This window comes from Triticum aestivum, chromosome 3A (genome assembly GCF_018294505.1).
Source record: "Triticum aestivum cultivar Chinese Spring chromosome 3A, IWGSC CS RefSeq v2.1, whole genome shotgun sequence".
Classification (NCBI taxonomy): Eukaryota; Viridiplantae; Streptophyta; class Magnoliopsida; order Poales; family Poaceae; genus Triticum; species Triticum aestivum.
This window is the reverse complement of record NC_057800.1, coordinates 726,637,160-726,658,029: the sequence shown is the minus strand read 5'-3', so window position 1 is coordinate 726,658,029 and position 20,870 is coordinate 726,637,160. Positions and strand designations below refer to the sequence as shown.

Below are 20,870 nucleotides of genomic sequence, written 5' to 3'. Positions count from 1 at the left end.
GAGGACGAGTACATTCTTCTGGAACCAGCAGCACGTCACTGTGATCAATCCACGCAAGGAGGTCGCAACAACGCCTACACATGTGCCACGTGGCTTCATGAACTGTAAGAGAGACACTGTGTAGCGTGCCATTGGTATTATAATTTACGTGTTTTGCACATACTCGAAGTACTAGTAAGGTACACGTGCATTGCACGCATCAGATTTTGCAACCAAATTATGAATAAATACCACACTATAGCATGTAAACTCTGAGTCATATATGCCTGACGTAGCCCTTCGTTTAATTCTTATAGTTCATCTCATTCAAAATCAATTAGTTTTTATAAAAAAGCTAAGAACGCGGGAATAGGAAAAACATGAGATTATAGTGGAATGTCGTCTTGAATCCTACAGGATTGTACGAGTGTTTGATTGTGCATAGAAAAAATGTAGAATTCTTTCAAAGAGGTTTGAGTGGATGGGATGTTTCCTATGAAACCTAGTGCAAACTAGTAAACGTGCACGTGCACGCACGTCTCAACAAATACAAGTGTTAATAACCACTGTATTTTTGGATGTTCTACATTTTAACTAAAATTTTAAATATTTTTTAACTGTATTAACAAACAATCGAGCGCACAATATTGAAGCAGTACTATCTAAAATACATCACACACACTAAAATATTAGAAATATTTTTCAACAAAAAAATATACATAGATCTATTCAAGACCAAGAAGAATAGTGATGAACGCTAATGTTGTCATCCTTCTAATCACAACATTCATTTGAAAGATTTGATGTTTATACAGAAAACAAATAAGTATAACTTGGTTCTTTATCAGAACCAGAAATATTGCTTACAAAGGTGATGGCAATTGTCATTGATAAATGGGTAGGGGCTATCAACCAAGCACCAAAATTTGGTTGACTACCCGCAAAGCTAAAAGTTAACTCAATTTACAGCATGGGGCTCTTGCAGTGATATTTGTTCAGACTATCTGGTGGAAGTATGAACATGTGAAGCTACAAAGCAAAAGAAATCTCAACTGTAAACCTCTCTTCGAAACACATGTAGCCCTCAATGTAGTAGAAAAAGCAATGGACATAATTTCTCGATACCGACTGCAGGGCAGGTGTCCTGAATGTAGTAGGCCAGGGGAGAGCTACATACATCAAGCATGAACTATTACTGATAAGAATTCTGACCACCCATCGATTCCATAGCACCTACAATTCTGGAGTGCAGAAAACAAAAGTATTAGTTAGAAACAATGAAGTACATAACATATTGCAAGTTTAAAAATCAAGTATATCTTCCCATGATCCCCCTTTCACCAGTCAAATAATGTGGAGTATAATGAAAAGGGAACTAATCTTATATGTTCTTTATTAAGATTATTTACCTCTGCTTATTTGTCAGTTATGTTCTAAGAGTCGTCCATCTTAGGGTCTTGCTTCTTCATCTTCCTCCACGTATATTTGGTGATAAGATCTATCTTCTCCAGCTTGTTCCTTTTCAGGACCTTCCCCTTACCCCTTTTCAGGAGGAATTGTTCCTTCCTCAACCTGCAAAAAATATATGTAACCCCAAGCTTTGATTCCCACTAACACATTCCCAAAAAAAAACTTGCAAAAGACATCAGCCGTGATGTACCAACTTCTGAAATGTCTCCTTAATCCTTTCAAGAGTTTCCAATGAAGTAGGAACAACAGCCCCAGCATCCCTTAGTGCCTGATTCTTAGCTTGTGCAGATTCCACCTCACCACCATCGCACACTGTTATACCCAAAAAAACACATCTGCGCATATTTATTCAGCTCACCGGAACTCCAGGAAAATTTGTTTACAACTTACAGCATGGCCAAACTGGACTCGGATTTCAACAGACATGCACACGTCCTACTAACCCAAGCAACAACAGGTTTCTGAACCTTTCCTTGTTTCAAAGATTCGAGGAGCAAATACTCATCACTTCCTCCAAGCTCCCCAAGAACAACCATCATTTTAACCTCAAGCCAACAAATGAGGTCAAACTAAATTATCTGGACTCGATCAAACTAAAGTATCTTAACAGGTCCATGTAACTGAACTAATTAATCAAAAAGCAACCTAGTGGGCATTACCTCAAACAGATTGTGTGCACCGTAATGCAGGATCAACAGCAACCAAACATGTGCCTGTCTGGCGGGGGGGGGGGGGAGGACTTTCAGCTGATGTGTGGCCTTGACCACCTTCTTCCTCCTCTCCGGCGCCTGGATCTCCCCTCTCATTTACCTCACGGCTGTTGCAATACACCGCACGACTACTTGATGATCGTACCATGTGTGCTTGATAATTTGTCGATCCTGAGGAAGGAAAAAAAGCATAATTAACATTACGTACTGAAATGCACAAGAAAATACTTACTCAAGCAAGGTACAAGCCCGGTGTAAGTAACAACACAGTGAACAAATCAGATATGCTTGCATGTATCTCAGTATCATGATCATTCTCAAGCGATCTAGATTTATTTAACTTCCAGATGAAAACTCAAAGATGTCACACATTAGATTTACTGACCTACAATGTAACTAAGAATCTGAAGACTCCAATTAGCAACTTGACAAGCAATTAGATAAAGATAATACTGAAGCTGCTCAAACAAAAATGTCAGGCAGTGAACAAATCGTTGTTGAACCAATCACTGCTGCAGTATGGGGCCGGCGCAGTGACGCATGTCTCGTGCCTGCTCACTGAGATCCCCTCTACGGTGAACCTCTCTGCCTCAATGCCCTTGCGCCTGCACCTGGGTGCGCTCACGGCAGTACTGCTCCTCGTTGGTGAGCGTCGGGTCAAGCATCGAGAGCAGCCCGCTCCCCGTGCCCACACCGGCACCGGAGACTGTTGAGGCGGCTGCCTCCTTCCAGGCGAGCGCCTGGAAGCATGAGGCCGTGCCGGGGGTGCGGGAGAGGAGACAGAGACGGGTGAGGCGGAGGGGGGCGAGGGAGAGAGAGATGGCGGTCGCCCTCCGCCGTGCTCTTGTCGTGTGGGATGGGAGAAGATAGAAATAGGGGAGAGATGGCCGGCATCGCGTGGGGCGGCGGTGGCGAACCGACGGGCGACGGGGTCGTGGGAAGAGGTGTGCGGGTGAGGGGAGGGGGCAGTTTTTTTTGGAGAAAGAGGTGGAGAGATAAAAGGAAAAATCCCGTTGCGTTGTTAAGGGGATCGTGTGAGGGAGATCGCGAACTAATTACGTTCCGCAAATCAGGGAGGGTCGCGCGATTAGAGGGATGCGGAGGGCGGACGATCGGCAGACCAACGCGTCTGTTTGGCACAACATTTGATCCGGGACGTCGATTTAGATTGCGGACTATTGATGTAATATGGACAGTAGGATGTGCTTAAATGATTTGATCTGAGGGTTCTGGTTATCCTGTGTACAATTAGTTGTGTGACTTTAGGGGAGTTTATGTTCGCTCTTTTAATAGTAGTAGAGATGAATCATATGGAAAAATTCCTATGGTTTACAATCCTACGAATCAAACAACCAAGATAGGAAAAATTCCTAATGATTAGAATCCTCCAAAGTTCCTTTGAGAATCCTTTGAATCAAAGAAGCCCTTAATCTATTTTATGATTCATGGAATTGTGCGTTGTAAAGCATAAAGTAAAAAACAAATAATGGCAATTCAACTAGAAAAAAGTTTGGGCAGTTATGATACGGAAGATTCTAGAACAAAAGAGAACCACTGTTGTTTTGAGGTTTGTGCATTATGCTTAAGTTCAACCATGGAGTCTGCTAGGTTGTACATGTGGCAAAATCCGGTGGGGGCTAGAAGATGGTGCGAGGGGCCGAGTGGAGGGAGACTATGAAGGAATGCACAAGTGCGAGATCGATATTTAGAGAGAGGGGGCGAACACGTGCGCTGATGCGCGCAGTGGCGGAGCCATGAAAAATAAATGAGCTAGGGGGCCAAGCATTGCTAATCCTTTACGAGGAGGGTTAATTCATGAATTTAAACCATTTTTAGCAGCAATTGTCTAATGATCACATTCATATTAGCCTTGATATATAGTGATGTTAGGGGGTAAGGGGGCAGGGCCCTTACTGCCCCCTGTCTTCGCCATTGTGCACGCGTCTGAGAGATGAAGCGGAAGGCATGGATGATGAGAGGGGGACGTTGGATACATAATTAATGTGGGTGTATTAGCTATATATGTTAATCCTATATAGAGAGGTATAGATTGATCGATGTGGACGTGGGAAAGAGGGTGAGACCTCACTGGATATATCGATTGATCGGTTTGTGTGGAAAACTATGAAAGACCTAGCTATATACACACATACATAGAGGAACATCGATCGTCGCGCATGCACGCGTGAGAGATAAAGAATGCCCGATATGATGGAGAGGGGGGGTGTTGGTGTGTGCCTTCATGGGAGACCGACTGAAGAAAAAGATTGCATGCATGCGATGGATAATTGATACGTCTCCAATGTTTCTATAATTTTTGATTGCTCCATGCTATATTATCTACTGTTTTGGACTATATTGGGCTTTATTTTCCACTTTTATATTATTTTTGGGACTAACCTATTAACCGGAGGCCCAGCCCAGAATGGCTGTTTTTTTGCCTATTTCAGTGTTTCGAAGAAACGGAATATCAAACGGAGTCCAAACGGAATAAAATCTTTGGGAACGTGATTTTCTCACCGAACGTGATCCAGGAGACTTGGACCCTACTTCAAGGAACAAAAGAGGTGGTCACGAGGGTGCCCCCCCTAGGGCGCGCCCCCCTGCCTCGTGGGCCCCTCGTTGCTCCTCCGGCGTACTTCTTCCTCCTATATATACACACGTACCCCCAAACGATCAGAACAGGAGCCAAAAACCTAATTCCACCGCTGCAACTTTCTGTATCCACGAGATCCCATCTTGGGGCCTGTTCCGGAGCTCCGCCGGAAGAGGGCCGTTATCACGGAGGGCTTCTACATCATCATAGCCTCTCCGATGAAGTGTGAGTAGTTTACCTCAGACCTTCGGGTCCATGGTTAGTAGCTAGATGGCTTCTTCTCTCTCTTTCAATCTCAATACAAAGTTCCCCCCTCTCTTGTGGAGATCTATTCGATGTGATCTTCTTTTCGCGGTGTGTTTGTTGAGACCGATGAATTGTGGGTTTATGATCAAGTCTATCTATGAATAATATTTGAATCTTCTCTGAATTCTTTTATGTATGATTGGTTATCTTTGCAAGTCTCTTCGAATTATTTGTTTGGTTTGGCCAACTAGATTGGTAGTTTTTACCATGGGAGAAGTGCTTAGCTTTGGGTTCGACCTTGCGGTGTCCTTACCCAGTGACAGAAGGGGCAGCAAGGCACGCATTGTATCGTTGCCATCGAGGATAACAAGATGGGGTTTATTTCATATTGCATGAATTTATCTCTCTACATCATGTCATCTTGCTTAAGGCGTTACTCTGTTTTTAACTTAATACTCTAGATGCATGCTGGATAGCGGTCGATGAGTGGAGTAATAGTAGTAGATGCAGAATCGTTTCGATCTACTTGTCACGGACGTGATGCCTATGTACATGATCATGCCTAGATATTCTCATAACTATGCTCAATTCTATCAGTTGCTCAACAGTAATTTGTTCACCCACCGTAGAATACTTATGCTCTTGAGAGAAGCCACTAGTGAAACCTATGGCCCCCGGGTCTATTCTCATCATATCAATCTCCATTACTTTAATCTTGCTTTGCTTTTACTTTTTACTTTGCATCTTTATACCAAAAATACCAAAAATATTATATCTATCAGATCTCACTCTCGTAAGTGACCGTGAAGGGCTTGACAACCCCTAATCGCGTTGGTTGCGAGTAGCTATCGCTTTGTGCAGGTACGAGGGACTTGAGCGTGGGCTCCTATTGGATTGATACCTTGGTTCTCAAAAACTGAGGGAAATACTTACGCTACTCTGCTGCATCATCCCTTCCTCTTCGGGGAAAACCAACGCAAGCTCAAGACGTTGCCAGAAGTATTTCTGGCGCCGTTGCCGGGGAGTCTACGCAAAAAAGTCAACATACCAAGTACCCATCACAATACCTATCTCTCGCATTACATTATTTGCCATTTGCCTCTCGTTTTCCTCTTCCCCCAATTCACCCTTGCCGTTTTATTCGCCCTCTGTCTCTCCCTATCCTCCCTCTCTATTTGCCTCTTTTTGCCCGTTTGCTTTTGTTTGCTCGTGTGTTAGATTGCTTGCTTGTCGCGATGGCTCAAGATGCTACTAAATTGTGTGACTTCACCAATACCAACAATAATGATTTCCTTAGCACTTTGATTGCTCCTCTTACCGATGCTGAATCTTGTGAAATTAATACTGCTTTGTTGAATCTTGTTATGAAAGATCAATTCGCGGGCCTTCCTAGTGAAGATGCCGCTACGCATCTGAATAGCTTCGTTGATTTATGTGATATGCAAAATAAAAAAGATGTCAATAATGATGTCATTAAATTGAAGCTATTTCCTTTTTCGCTTAGAGATCATGCTAAAGCTTGGTTTTCGTCTTTGCCCTAAGAATAGTATTGATTCATGGAACAAGTGCAAAGATGCTTTTATCTCTAAGTATTTTCCTCCCGCTAAGATCATCTCTCTTAGAAACGATATTATGAACTTTAAACAACTTGATCATGAACATGTTGCACAAGCTTGGGAGAGAATGAAATTAATGATATGTAATTGCCCTACTCATGGTTTGAATTTGTGGATGATTATACAATTTTTTTATGCCGGATTGAATTTTGCTTCTAGAAATCTTTTAGATTCGGCCGCGGGAGGCACTTTTATGGAAATCACTTTAGGAGATGCTACGAAACTCCTAGATAATATTATGGTTAATTATTCTTAATGGCATACTGAAAGATCTTTTAATAAAAAAGTGCATGCGATAGAAGAAATTAATGTGTTGAGTGGAAAGATGGATGAACTTATGAAATTATTTTCTACTAAGAGTGTTTCTTCTGATCCTAATGATATGCCTTTGTCTACTTTGATTGAGAATAACAATGAATCTATGGATGTGAATTTTGTTGGTAGGAATACTTTTGGTAACAACGCTTATAGAGGGAATTTTAATCCTAGGCCATATCCTAGTAATCCTTCTAATAATTATGGTAATTCCTACAACAACTCTTATGGAAATTATAATAAGATGCCCTCTGAATTTGAGAATAGTGTTAAAGAGTTTATGAATTCACAAAAGAATTTTAATGCTTTGCTTGAGGAGAAATTGCTTAAAGTTGATGATTTGGCTAGATACGTTGATACAATTTCTCTTGAGGTTGATTCTTTAAAGCTTAGATCTATTCCTCCTAAGCATGATATCAATGAGTCTCTCAAAGCCATGAGAATTTCCATTGATGAGTGCAAGGAAAGAACCGCTAGGATGCGTGCTTCCGAAGATGCCTTTATTAAAGCGTGTTCTTCCAATACCTATGAAAATCAAGATGAAGATCTAAAAGTTATTGATGTGTTCCATATTAAATCTTTGTTTTGCAATATGAATCTTGATGAAACTGAATATGATCTTCCTTTACCTAGAAGGCGTTCTAAAAATTCGGAGTATTGAGATCTTAATGATGAAATTGATGAAAGTGGGATTGAAAGAAATAAAAATATAGATGTTGCTAAACCCACTATATTGGATTTCAAGGAATTTAAATATGAAAGTTTCTCTTTAATTGATTGTATTTCCTTGTTGCAATCCGTGCTAAATTCTCCACATGCTTATAGTCAAAATAAAGCCTTCACCGAACATATTGTTGATGCCTTGATGCAATCTTATGAAGAAAAACTTGAGTTGAAAGTTTCTATCCCTAGAAAACTCTATGATGAGTGGGAACCAACTATTAAAATTAAAATTAAAGATCATGAGTTTTATTCTTTGTGTGATTTGTGTGCTAGTGTCTCTACTATTCCCAAGACTTTGTGTGATTTACTAGATTTCTGTAGTTTTGATTATTGCTCTCTAAACTTGCATCTTGCGGATTCCACTATTAAGAAACCTATGGGAAGGATTAATGATGTTATTATTGTTGCAAATAGGAATTATGTGCCCGTAGATTTCATTGTTCTTGATATAGATTGCAATCCTTCTTGCCCTATTATTCTTGGTAGACCTTTCCTTAGAATGGTTGGCGCGATTATTGATATGAAGGAAGGGAATATTAGATTTCGATTTCCATTAAAAAAGGGCATGGAACACTTTCCAATAAAGAAAATAAAATTACCATATGAAACTATCATGAGAGCCACTTATGGATTGCCTACCAAAGATGGCAATACCTAGATCTATCCTCGCTTTTATGCCTAGCGAGGGGCGTTAAACGATAGCACTTGTTGGGAGGCAACCCAATTTTATTTTTATTCCTTGCCTTTTGATCCTTTTTAGTAATAAATAAATATTTAGCCTCTCTTTTGTTTGTGTTTAATTAGTGTTTGTGCCAAGTAGAACCGTTGGGAAGACTTGGGGAAAGTCTTGTTGAACTTGCTGTAAAAAAACAGAAACTTTAGCGCTCACGAGAACTGCTGTCATTTTTATTTGAAGAGTGATATTTAGTTAATTCTTTGTGCAGATGATTAATAGATAAATTCCTCACGTCCGGTAATTTATTTTAGAATTTTTGGGGTTCCAGATCTTGCGCTAGCTACAGATTACTACAGACTGTTCTATTTTTGACAGATTCTATTTTTTGTGTGTTGTTTGCTTATTTTGATGAATCTATGGCTAGTAAAATAATTTATAATCCATAGAGAAGTTGGAATACAGTAGGTTTAACACCAATATAAATAAATAATGAGTTAATTACAGTACCTTGAAGTGGTCTTTTGTTTTCTTTCGCTAACGGAGCTCACGAGTTTTCTATTTTGAGTTTTGTGTTGTGAAGTTTTCAAGTTTTGGGTGAATTCTTTTGATGGATCATGGAACAAGGAGTGGCAAGAGCCTAAGCTTGGGGATGCCCATGGCACCCCCAAGATAATCCAAGGACACCAAAAAGTCAAAGCTTGGGGATGCCCCGGAAGGCATCCCCTCTTTCGTCCACTTCCATCGGTAATTTACTTGGAGCTATATTTTTATTCACCAACATGATATGTGTTTTGCTTGGAGCGTCTTGTATTATTTATGTCTTTGTGTATTAGTATGCCACAATCATCCTTTCTGTACACACCTTTTGAGAGAGCCATACATGAATTAAAATTTGATAGAATATGCTTGGTATTCAAGATTTGTGAAACTTTCTTTTGAGTGTGTTGAATACTAAGAAAAGATTGAAGCATGATAATTGTTTTGAGATATGGAGGTGATAATATTAAAGTCATGCTAGTGTTAAGGTTTGTGATTCCCATAGCATGCACGCATGGTTATGTGATGAAGTCGGAGCATGATTTGTTTATTGATTGTCTTCCTTATGAGTGGCGGTCGGGGACGAGCGATGGTCTTTTCCTACCAATCTATCCCCCTAGGAGCATGCGTGTAATACTTTGCTTTGATAACTTCTAGATTTTTGCAATAAGTATATGAGTTCTTTATGACTAATGTTGAGTCCATGGATTATACGCACTCTCACCCTTCCACCTTTGCTAGCCTCTCTAATACCGCGCACCTTTCGCCGGTATCATACACCTACCATATACCTTCCTCAAAACAGCCACCATACCTACCTATTATGGCATTTCCATAGCCATTCCGAGATATATTGCCATGCAACTTTCCACCATCTAGTTCATCATGACACACTCCATCATTGTCATATTGCATATCCCGGTACACCGTCGGATGCATTCACATAGAGTCATATTTTGTTCTAAGTATCGAGTTGTAATTGTTGAGTTATAAGAAAAATAAAAGTGTGATGATCATCATTATTAGAGCATTGTCCCAGTGAGGAAACAATGATGGAGACTATGATTCCCCCATAAGTCAGGATGAGACTCCGGACGAAAAAAGAGAGGCCAAAGAAGCCCAAATAAAAAAAGGGAGGCCATATAAAAAGGAGAAAAGGCCCAAATAAAAAAAATGAGAGAAAAAGAGAGAAGGGACAATGTTACTATCCTTTTACCACACTTGTGCTTCAAAGTAGCACTATGATCTTCATAGTAGAGAGTCTCTCATGTTATCACTTTCATATACTAGTGGGAATTTTACATTATAGAACTTGGCTTGTATATTCCAATGATGGGCTTCCTCAAAAATAGCCCTAGGTCTTCATGAGCAAGCAAGTTGGATGCACACCCACTTAGTTTCTTTTTGAGCTTTCATATACTTATAGCTCTAGTGCATCCGTTGCATGGAAATCCCTACTCACTCACATTGATATCTATTGATGGGCATCTCCGTAGCCCGTTGATACGCCTAGTTGATGTGAGACCATCTTCTCCTTTTCGTCTTCTCCACAACCACCATTCTATTCCACCTATAGTGCTATATCCATGGCTCACGCTCATGTATTGCGTGAAGATTGAAAAAGTTTTGAAAAAGTTAGAGTATGAAACAATTGCTTGGCTTGTCATCGGGGTTGTGCATGATTAAATACTTTGTGTGGTGAAGATGGACCATAGCCAGACTATATGATTTTGTAGGGATAACTTTCTTTGGCCATGTTATTTTGAGAAGACATAATTGCTTTATTAGTATGCTTGAAGTATTATTATTTTTATCTCAATATAAACTTTTTGTCTTGAATCTTTCTAATCTGAATATTCATACCACAATTAAGAAGATTTGCATTGAAATTATGCCAAGTAGCACTCCGCATCAAATTTTTTTATCATTTACCTACTCGAGGACGAGCATGAATTAAGCTTGGGGATGCCTGATATGTCTCCAACGTATCTATATTTTTTGATTGCTCCATGCTATATTATCTACTGTTTTGGACTATACTGGGCTTTATTTTCCACTTTTATATTATTTTTGGGACTAACCTATTAACCGGAGGCCCAGCCCAGAATTGCTGTTTTTTGCCTATTTCAGTGTTTCGAAGAAACGGAATATCAAATGGAGTCCAAACGGAATAAAATCTTCGGGAACGTGATTTTCTCACCGAACGTGATCCAGGAGACTTGGACCCTACTCCAAGGAACAAAAGAGGCGGTCAAGAGGGTGGGGGCGCCCCCCCCTAGGCCGTCCCCCTGCCTCGTGGGCCCCTCGTTGCTCCTCCGGCTTACTTCTTCCTCTTATATATACACACGTACCCCCAAACGACCAGAACAGGAGCCAAAAACCTAATTCCACCGCCGCAACTTTCTGTATCCACAAGATCCCATCTTGGGGCCTGTTTCGGAGCTCCACCGGAAGAGGGCCGTCATCACGGAGGGCTTCTACATCATCATAGCCTCTCGGATGAAGTGTGAGTAGTTTACCTCAGACCTTCGGGTCCATAGTTAGTAGCTAGATGGCTTCTTCTCTCTCTTTGAATCTCAATACAAAGTTCTCCCCCTCTCTTGTGGAGATCTATTCGATGTAATCTTCTTTTTGCGGTGTGTTTGTTGAGACCGATGAATTGTGGGTTTATGATCAAGTCTATCTACGAATAATATTTGAATCTTCTCTGAATTCTTTTATGTATGATTGGTTATTTTTGCAAGTCTCTTTGAATTATCTGTTTGGTTTGGCCAACTAGATTGGTAGTTCTTGCCATGAGAGAAGTGCTTAGCTTTGGGTTCGATCTTGCGGTGTCCTTACCCAGTGACAGAAGGGGCAGCAAGGCACATATTGTATCGTTGCCATCGAGGATAACAAGATGGGGTTTATTTCATATTGCATGAATTTATCTCTCTACATCATGTCATCTTGCTTAAGGCGTTACTCTGTTTTTAACTTAATACTCTAGATGCATGCTGGATAGCGGTCGATGAGTGGAGTAATAGTAGTAGATGCAGAATCGTTTCGATCTACTTGTCACGGACGTGATTCCTATATACATGATCATGCCTAGATATTCTCATAACTATGCTCAATTCTGTCAATTGCTCAACAGTAATTTGTCCACCCACCGTAGAATACATATGCTCTTGAGAGAAGCCACTAGTGAAACCTATGGCCCCCGGGTCTATTCTCATCATATCAATCTCCATTACTTTAATCTTGCTTTGCTTTTTACTTTGCTTTTACTTTTTACTTTGCATCTTTATACCAAAAATACCAAAAATATTATATCTATCAGATCTCACTCTCGTAAGTGACCGTGAAGGGCTTGACAACCCCTAATCATGTTGGTTGCGAGTAGCTATCGCTTTGTGCAGGTACGAGGGACTTGAGCATGGGCTCCTACTGGATTGATACCTTGGTTCTCAAAAACTGAGGGAAATACTTACGCTACTCTGCTGCATCATCCCTTCCTCTTCGGGGAAAACCAACACAAGCTCAAGACGTAGCAATAATGCCGACTGGTAGTGTGTGTGCATGCATGCACGAGAGAAAATTAGTGGTACAATTATAAAGAGAAGACTACTGTGTGGGTGAAAAAGAATAGTTGAATAGGTGAGGTCACAATCAATGTAAAGTTGAATTCAAATATTTGAATAAGAGATCCTGATGTTTGAAACCCATGCATGCATGAATATAACGGAGATCTGCGCAGTGTCGTTTGGAAACGAGCATGTTTAATGTGTACACATTGAACAAGGTCAGACTGATTTGAATTTGAGATACCGATGGCAGACATCATTTGGCCACGTCGCATCCGTGCATGGACACACTATTCTAATTGGAGATGATGGGCGGCTTTTGCATCACATATCTATATCTATACCCCTATGTATATTATTTTATTTTATTTTATTTTTATACTGTGTGCGGGTAACTTTAACTTTGAAAGATGGTCGTTGGATAAAGCGAATCCGATGGTCCAAAGATGGCAAATTTGAGCACTACTGGCCGTTGGATATCATCTAGATTCCACCAGATTTCGCCACATTTATAATCTAGAAGACTCAATGGTTGAACTTAAGCATAATGCACAAACATCAAAACACAAGCACTTCTTATTTGTTCTAGAATCTTCCGTATCAGAATTGCCCAAATGTTTTTCTACATGATTTGCCATTATTTGTTTTTACTTTATGTCTTACGACGCACAATTCCATGAATCTTAAAATAGATTAGCTTTCTTATAAAAACTAGATGATTTTGAATGAAATGAACTATAAGAATTAAACGAATATCTACATCATGCATATATGACTCAAAGCTTGCATGCTATATTGTGGTATTTATTCATAATTTGGTTGTCAAATCTCATGCGTGCAATGCACGTGTACCTTACTCTAGTCTAAATGGTGTTTGTGTGTGTGTTGTGCGTGTTGAGGTGCAAATTGTCTTTTTTTGGTACACGTTAAGCTTGTTCTTCCAAAATTTCAAGCCGCGCCTTGTTATGCCGAATATTCAAGCTAGCGTCTCTGTGTATCGTGCTGCGAAACCCCCGCCTCTTCAACCCGCGCCTTGTTAGCCCGAAATATTTAAGATATATCTTTGTCTCGTTGAGCTCCGACAACTCCCTCCATATCAGCCCGCGCCTTGCTATTCCGAAATTACAATGCGCGCGAAAACTCCCACCTCCTGTGAAATCCTGACACGCGAAATGCCCGTGGTACCCCTGAACCGAACGAACTGCCTCAAATCGGTGGGGGTACTTTCGCAACTTATCCCACATTTCGGACAAGCGCGTCTCTAAGCCATGGTTCCCCACTGCCATCCCATCCGTCCACCCATTCATACACCGAGGCCGTGAAAACCCGCGACGAAACCACACACCCTGCTCCGTCCGCCACCCAGCCGGAGCCTCTTCCCCGACGACGTCGTCCACAGCAACACCTCGACGTCCCTCATCCACCGTATCGGATGAGGATCCGTCGCCGATCTCATCGTCCCGCCGGTTCAGCCACCCCGTCCTCCACCTCCAAGGAGCTGCCCCGATGTTCCCCTCGTCTTTCGCAGCACCTCCATTGCCACACCGCCGTCCTCACCTGCGCCACTGGAAGAGCATCATCATCACCGTTTCCTCGGATGAAGCTGTGGCCTAATCGGAGCCACCAAAGAGGTTGTACACTAATCGCCGCATTTTCTTCTTGATTCGATCTCACGATACTGCCGGCGCTCGGTCCCGAGCCGACACGACGCGGCTCCATCCATGGCAGCGTCGCCGGCCACTTCCTCCACGGCGTCGCTCCCTCGGCGGCGACGTCCACATCAGTAGGACCTGCTGCTGCTTTAGCTCTCGCTCGAGCTGCTGCTCTGCTCTTGCTCTCGGTCCCCTGCCTGGTCTGCTCTTGCTATTGCTCTTGCTCGCGCTGCTGCTCTCGCTCTTGCTCTTGCTCTTGCTTGTGATGCTGATCGATTTAGCTACACTTCACTCCGATGCCGCCGGGGTGAAGGAAGAACCAGCCGCAGCGGGGAGGGGGGCTCGCCGGAGAGGTACCCCACTATCTATCTTAGGGTTCAGGATGGGGGCGATGGTCGCCGGCGGTGGCGGGGCGGTGGCGTGGGGATCGCCGGAGAAAAAGCTCGGCACGGGGGGCCGAGAGGGATGGCCGGGGCAGTGGCGGACCGGCGGTGGGGAGTGTTTTCGGGGGGGGGGGGGGGCGGGGCGGTGCACCGCCGGCCGCGGGCGGCGGGGGCTGCGGTTTGGCCGGCTCAGGGGGGTGGAGGTTGAAGATGAACCGCATGCCCTTGATTTCGTCTCCAACGGCTGCAAAATTGACTGACCAGAGATGAAAAAGTTAGTCGACCGACGTGTAGCCTCACCTTGCTAGTGCGTTCAGTTTTGACAGCAAAATTCAGTTTCTACAGTTAAGTTCAGTTTCGACAGTTAAATTCAGTTTCGACAGTTAAGTTCAGAGATGAGCGGCTGATGTATTTTACATCTAGCACTTTGTGTTTATGTATTTTACGTCATGTATTGGAGATGCTATTAGAATTCCACTCAGGTTAACGTTGTTCGTTGTCTCTCTTGTCCTGCTTCAGCCTTGGCGTCGTACAACTCACCGGAGCCGCTCCAACGACGAAACCCTCCATCATAGCGGAGCAGTACCTCGGGCTCCATCTCCAGACGCCTAAAATCTTCTTCCCCTCCTCCGACAGCCAAGTCAGCCGAAGCATCCTCACCGTCCAACCCAATCACGCTGAGATCGACATGGCTTCGCCAAAGAGGTTGTACACTTGTTGCATCTCTTTTTTACTCTACATGTTATATATATTGTCCACTGAGCACTAGTAGTAACGGGAAATACGATTATTTTATCCTACTATATGACAAGCAGTGAGGTACCAGGCAACTTAGCTATCCGTGATGGACTCTCTTGAACGCCATCATTATTTATCTCTGCACGTTTGAGCTGTGCATTTGTCGATGGGCCTGGGAGTTGAGCTAGTATGGCAGTGGCCTGGGTCCAAAGTAATAGAAGTAGCACAAAAACATTTTTTTAGTGTAGGATTTTCCTTGCTCAAGCCTGCCTACTAGAATTGCCAGTGCTTGAAAGGAAAAGTGAATGAGAAACATCGGAATTGGAAAGTTTCCTATGGTACTACTTTTCATGAATTTGGTGCAAAGGAATGGAGCAAAGGAAAACTGTAGGATTTGTTCCTTTAGTGTCTCCTTGAAAGAAAAACCGTAGGAATTCTAATTTCCACTTCTCCTCCTTTTCATATTCCTATTCATCAAGCACAAGACTAAGAGATAGTAGCATAATAGCATTATAACCGTACATTTTCTTGTGGTTTGACTTAATCTCACCATGCTTTTTTGCATCTTGTAATCTTCCAATTGTTGTGAATCAAACATCCAGATTGGCAGAAATTATGTGTTTTTAAATTTTCTATTTTGCAAGTGCATTCCTATCCTATTCCTATCTATTTCCTATCCCTGCATTGTTAGAATCCTCAAATTCAAACAAGCCCTTACTCAATTACTTCTATTACAGATATGTGTCAAAGAAAACCTTGTGTGGTTTGTCCTGCTCCTGCGGTGCTGTGTTCCACCCCAGCTCAGCTGCTCCAACGACGGAAGGGTTCACCACAGCAGGGATCCGCTCTCCAGACTGTCTTTCGCCGCCTCAGATCTTCTTCCCCGCCGCCGGCAGCCACGGCAACTACATTACCGTCATCAACTGAGCAGATGACCTTGAGGACTACACGAGTCCGCAAGAGAGGTCGCACTCTTCCGTGTCTGCTTACAATATGCGTCGCTTAATATGATGACATGCTACATTATTGTCGTGTTCACCTATTAGACTCCGAGTCAGGTCCAAACTAATGCTGAAACTTGAGTTTTTAAATGGTTGTGGGGTACATATTGGGGCAGCAATCAGTACTATCTGTCTACTATCTGGTTAATCTCCGGTGTCTACTATGAGTTTCATGTTGGGTGCAAACAAACATTAAAGGAGCCATTATCTGTATTTCTTAACTAAAGCTATTATCTTTCTGCTATCATTGGTTTTGGGTCTATCCACAGTTTGCTACCATCACTTTGGATTTGTGCAAGCACTCCTTACATAATCTCACTATGTTTTATTCCTATGCATGTCAGTTATTGTACACAATGAAACTGATCATGTAGAGCAAAAGAGATGAGCCTTGTGTGGCAATAAAATTTCATGCAGACGTCGTTCCATGGTGGGCGCAAAGGCAGCCCCCCTCCACCCATTTCAGATCGTAATCAAGAGGAAGATAACTGTTATGAGGGGGATTTAGAAGGAGAAGACCACTCCTATTTACCCCATGAGGTCTTCGCTCTAACTTGGCATGCTGATGTTGGTAATATCATGCATATGGTGCCTTGCATTGCTTACTGTATACAATAAAGATGTCATCTGCTTAGTTTAGACATGCTTTGTGTCAATGCCATCTGTTTAGTTTCTTTATCGTATATGTGAATCATGCAATGCCATCTTGTCTAGCCAGGCATCATATATGTGAATTTTGCAATGCCACCCTGGTTAGCTAGTCATCTTATACGTGAATTATATCATGCCATTGTTTTTTTATTACGTGTTAAATTTGTCAACAATTTTAGTACATTCAGTTACTCTTCCTGTGCATCAGCCATTTGGCACGGTCATGAAAAAAATCTGGAGTGAAAACAAGGTCTTCAGAGAAGACAATGCTATCTGACGAAGCACATGTCTTGCTGGTTACCGATAGCTCCTCAGAGGAGGATTCGGAGACAGATGACCAGATATCCCCCCCCCCCTTGAGGTGCATGCCCTAACTTGGCAGGGTTATGTTGCTCATATAGTGCGTATGGTATCTTGCATTGTTATGTCATTTGCTTAGTTTAGACATGCTTTGTGTGAATGCCACCTGTTTAGTGTATAATTACCATATATGTGAATTATGCAATGCCATCTTGTTGCAAGACATTATATATGTGAATTATGCAATGTTATCTTGTTGCAAGGCATTATGTATGTGAATTATGCAATGCCATGCTGTTTAGGCAAGCGTCATATATGTGAATTATATCATGCCGTCCTTTTTTGTATTTCTCATTGCTTTTGTCGACAATGTTTGTATATTCAATTGCTCTTCATGTGCATCAGCCATTTGAATTGGTGATGGAGAAATCTAGAGTGAAAACAAGGTCTTCAGAGCAGACAATGCTACCTGCTGAAGCAGATATCTTGCTGGTTACACATAGCTCTTCAGAGGAGGATTCAGAGGCAGATGATCAGTCCTATTATCCCCCTGAGGTGTATGCTCAAACTTGGCAGGGTTATATTACTCATATAATGCATATGTTGTATTGCAATGCTTAGTTTTTACATCATATACACAATATTGAATGCCATCTCCTTAGTCGACACATCATATATGTGAATGCCCTCTGCTCACTTCCTTAGTATATAAATCATATATTTGAATTATGTCATGCCATGATGTTTACATAGACAGCATGTATCTGAATTTGGCATGCCAACCCATTTTCTAAAGACATAATATAGTTATATCATCTTATCCTGTTTACATAGTCATCATATTTAAATTATATCATTCTATCCGTGAATTATATCATGCCATCATGTTTCCATCGACGGCATGTTTGTGATTTATGGCATGCCAACCACTTTAATAGACACATCGTATAGTTATATCATGTCATCCTGTTTACATAGTCATCATATTTTGAAGTATGCCATTCTATCCTGTTTAGTTAGCCATCATACATGTGAAATTGTGTCATGCTATCCTGTTTAATTATCCATCATATATGTGAAATTATGTCCTGCTATTCTGTTTGCTTAGACAACATAAATGTGAATTATTTCATGCCATGTTTTCTTCCCTACTATCCATACCAGCTACACCCCTTCTAACCCCAACCCCAGCAGATAGACACCCAGTTCACGTTGACACAGCAACGTCTCCACCACAGAGCACCCAAACACGAGCAGTTAGTAAGGCAACTGCAGTGCCCAAATCACGAGGACCACCACTGCGAACCTGAAGTCAACCCTTAAAGCAAAAGAAGAATTGTTCTCAGGTCAGGTTCCGTAGCTATGGTTCATACTACTTTGCTCTTGCACAACTTTATTTACAAATACCAACTAATTTCAAATTTGAAGGATGCAATTGAAACTCCATTGGCGCAACAGGTATGTTTTAAACATGTTTCTTCAACGTGTTTGGTTGTTTGCTGTTGTAACTTGCTCTATGTTGATTTCAGTTTCAATTGAATAAACAGTTATGTTCTCATGCCATGCACATTACAAGTGTTGTTATTGCTGTGTAGTTTCCCACACTTATATTCTGTCTATGCTGCTTTGTCTTAAATAGATATGATTCGAACTGTATCTATCTTGATTTGGCAACATAAACTAGAATGATATGACCATACAGTGACCATACTACATAGATATATGTTTGTTTCATGTTGTTATCCTGTCCACCTTACTACTGAACTGGTTTACCAAAATGAGTTTCATATACTACATTGTAAACCTGAGATGTGTTTGTTTGTTTCTCTTTTAGAACGCGGATAAAATATTAGAGAAGAGTACCCTGTTATGCAATGGTAAAGGAAGTAATGCAAATAAGGTTCAAGATAGTGAGACATCCCTGTTGGTCTCCAAGAAAGCTGATAAAAACTATATTGAAGACACTGAGACAACCCCAAAGTCATGTCTTGATGTAGTGTTCGAGTTACTGGCTACCACTGCTGGCACCAGCTCTTCAAACTCATTGCCTGAATCAGTTCGGCTTCTTGAGTCTCAACTTCAAGTTGAAAGACATCGATCAGATGTTATGCGACAGGAAGCCGAAGGACTGAGGAAGTCCCTGCAGAATTCAGATGCATACTTTCTGGTGCAACAGCAAGCGTTGGAGGACTTAAGCGCCAAACAAGAGAAACATAATAAGCTTGCTAAGCATCTTGCCAGCATTATGGGTACCCAGGATATTGTTTCTTGAGCTCATCTGAAGTGGTTTTAGTTCTGGACTTGTTTTGCTGCAGCGTTTATATGCTGTTGTGTTCCCTATATTTGCACTAGTGGCGAACTTTGATGCCCAGTGGATGTAATATGTGTAATAGCCGTGATAGCCTAGTGTAAGTTGCTCGCTTATTTATTTCCTTGTTGTCTTGTTTATTTGTTTGCTTGTAGTCAGTGCAGTTCTTTTTCTGCGGTTTGCTAGTGGCTGCAATAACCTATTTTTTAAAACTAGGCCACAATAACCATGGGCTAATATTTATTGTAGTGACACTGGGCCTCCTACGGGCCGTAGAAATAGTGGGCCTTCTACGGGCCGTAGAAACAATGGGTCTTCTATGGGCCGTATCATCAATGGGCCTTCTACGGGCCGTATCATCAATGGGCCTTCTACGGGCCGTATCATCAATGGGCCTTATACGGGTCATATGATCGATTGGCCAAACATGGGCCAAACAGACCGCATTCTGGCCATAAACGGGCTAGAGTTGGAATCGTCCGTTCATGGGCCGACCATAACGGGCAATCTGAAGGAAATATGCCCTAGAGGTAATATAAAGTTATTATTTATTTCCTTATATCATGATACATGTTTATTATTCATGCTAGAATTGTATTAACCGGAAACATAATACATGTGTGAATACATAGACAAACGGAGTGTCACTAGTATGCCTCTACTTGACTAGCTCGTTAATCGAAGATGGTTATGTTTCCTAACCATAAACAAAAGAGTTGTTATTTGATTAACGTGATCACATCATTAGAAGAATGATGTGATTGACATGACCCATTCCATTAGCTTAGCACCCGATCATTTAGTACGTTGCTATTGCTTTCTTCATGACTTATACATGTTCCTATGACTATGAGATTATGCAACTCCCTTTTGCCGGAGGAACACTTTGTGTGCTACCAAACGTCACAACGTAACTGGGTGATTATAAAGGTGCTCTACAGGTGTCTCCAAAGGTACATGTTGGGTTGGCCTATTTCGATATTAGGATTTGTCACTCCGATTGTCGGAGAGGTATCTCTAGGCCCTCTCGGTAATGCACATCACATAAGCCTTGCAAGCATTGCAACTAATGAGTTAGTTGTGAGATGATGTATTACGGAACGAGTAAAGAGACTTGCCGGTAACGAGATTGAACTAGGTATTGAGATACCGACGATCGAATCTCGGGCAAGTAACATACCGATGACAAAGGGAACAACGTATGTTGTTATGCGGTATGACCGATATAGATCTTCGTAGAATATGTGGGAGCCAATATGAGCATCCAGGTTCCGCTATTGGTTATTGACCGGAGACGTGTGTCGGTCATGTCTACATTGTTCTCGAACCCGTAGGGTCCGCACGCTTAAGGTTTCGATGACAGTTATATTATGTGTTTATGAGTTTTGATGTACCGAAGGTTG

At 41.7% G+C, this 20,870-nt stretch overlaps 1 long non-coding RNA gene across 6 annotated transcripts; it reads right to left on the bottom strand.

The window, feature by feature from the left end:
• Nucleotides 1-785: 785 nt before the first annotated feature.
• Nucleotides 786-3,138, bottom strand: LOC123063520 (uncharacterized). 6 transcript variants are annotated; one of them, XR_006430367.1, is made up of 5 exons: nt 2,109-3,138; nt 1,840-1,994; nt 1,640-1,761; nt 1,389-1,551; nt 786-1,220 (listed from the first exon to the last, which is right to left on the bottom strand). It is a non-coding gene; the product is annotated as an uncharacterized lncRNA (long non-coding RNA). The 6 variants fall into 6 exon arrangements; XR_006430368.1 differs by having other exon boundaries at nt 1,644-1,761; XR_006430369.1 differs by having other exon boundaries at nt 1,893-1,994.
• Nucleotides 3,139-20,870: the final 17,732 nt, after the last annotated feature.